This window comes from Maylandia zebra, linkage group LG20, assembly GCF_041146795.1.
Source record: "Maylandia zebra isolate NMK-2024a linkage group LG20, Mzebra_GT3a, whole genome shotgun sequence".
NCBI classification, from domain to species: domain Eukaryota; kingdom Metazoa; phylum Chordata; class Actinopteri; order Cichliformes; family Cichlidae; genus Maylandia; species Maylandia zebra.
Window position 1 is genome coordinate 35,495,202 of NC_135186.1, and position 2,023 is coordinate 35,497,224.

Genomic DNA, 2,023 nt, shown 5'->3' on the forward strand with positions numbered 1-2,023 from the left:
GAATCTCATTATTTTGCAAAAAATCACAACAAGCTTAACAAACTCAAAAATGATGATGACCCAGGACCATGACAGACGTGGGAAGTAAGTAGCAGCTAATGAATAATGTCTGCTGTTCAGCCAACACTTTTGTTTCATCAGATGCCCCTTAAAACACAAGTTGACAGTTTCCTGGCAGTTTCAAGTGTAATGTAGTGACTTGAATAGATCACAGGGTGACACTCTTGACCTGCGTATACACTGTAAATTCGAGCAATTTTGGGCATTTGTCCCCACAGGACACGGTAGTTTCTCATTTGCGTGGGCGCCATCTTGACTCAGTGTGATTGCTTTGTAAGAAGGTGAGTACTGTTAGTGGCATCCCCCATGAGTTTCATTTAAAATAAGTATTATACTTTGTAAAATGTCCAGTCAAATTATGTATACATTGAGTGTATTCAGATGTTCATGTACCGTCTGATGAGAGTGTGAGGAGTTTGTAGTTTTATGTTTTGTTTGGAAAGATCTGCTGCGATTTTGTGCTGTTTCCTGTGTTAACAGAACACTCATTCATGCACAGTAATACAAGACAAAGCATTAGCGCTTCAGCTATGGTTTGCTAGCAGTCTTTTTATGTTCATTTTGTCTCACACGTGCACCTGGACCCAGAGATTGTTGTAAATGTTCCTTAATTACATGATTATATTTTGAACAATTTGCTTTTTTGTTGCACTTAACTATATTTTAATATTTAAGCGAAGTGTTTACTGTAATTGCTTTGCAAGGGCCAGCAGCAGAGATGAAGTGGTGTATACCCTGGTGTCTAAATAAATGGCGAAATCCCAGCCACAAACTGAAAGCTTGTGTCCGACTGGTCTCTGTGCTGCACACACCAATCCAACACAAAGCAACACAACGCAGAGCTTGGAGCGCAGGAAGGCTGCTGCACTGGTAGGGTTACACAAGGTATTAGAGTTTCACTCAATGTTGTTAAACTGTTTTAAACCCTGATCTCTGCCTCACTACAGTTATGCCTCAGCCTATTGTCCTTATGGTGTAGAGTTTACATACTTTGCTGAAAATCCGCTGGAAAGATTGCCCAGACAACTAAAAAACATATGTAATGTAAATAGAGGCCACTGGAGGTCACTGCTGTATCACTTTTTCTCTGTAACCTCTTGTTAGGTTGATATTCCAGTTATTTTCCTACAGTAGTTCTGTTCAGGCATTTCCTTCTTTCTTTTTAATTCTCTTTTTCGTTTTTGCTTCTACATCTACATGATGATAACCTTTGCTTAAGTTCACAGTGATTTCCTGGAGGACATTTTGCCATATTTGTTGTATCAGTGGTGGATGTTCATGTTCAAGTTTAAAATCTCACTATATAAGCAATGCTTGTGAGTCAAAGCTCAAGAGATCCTAATATGGTCATCTCAGGTGAGCACAGACACCCCACCCATCTGCTTGTTGTTGTGAATGGTATAATCAGAAGAAAGTTAATTTAAAGGAAACTTGGTCTTAAGGAAGGAGGAGTTAAAACAGCTTGTTTTACACAGTGGATGAACTGAGCGAAGAAGATCATTCTTCTTAAACTGTGTATCATGCTAGAATAAAAATATTGAGGTGGAAATGAACATTATAGAATCGTTTAAAGCTATAATATGTAATGTTGTTGATTAAAGTCAAAGGAGCTTGCAAAGAAAAGCGTCTGGACTTCTTTAAGTTAACTGAAGAAGCTTCTCGGATGAGAGGTGAAACGTCTTCAAGTAACTTAAAGAAGTCCAGACGCTTTTCTTTGCAAGCTCCTTTGACTACGATGACCTGGATGACTGAGAACCTTCACAGACGTTGTTGATTAAACATAGTCTTCACAAAATTATATAATTTACATAATTTCCTCTCAAATTAGTAAAGCATTATGATTCTAAAAATTTATAGCCAGGTATGGGCTATCAAATAATTCATAGGATCAAAATGTGTGCAATCAAAGAGATGAGTTGTGAAAAAACAGAAAGCTGTTAAAGGATAACAATATGAGGTTCAG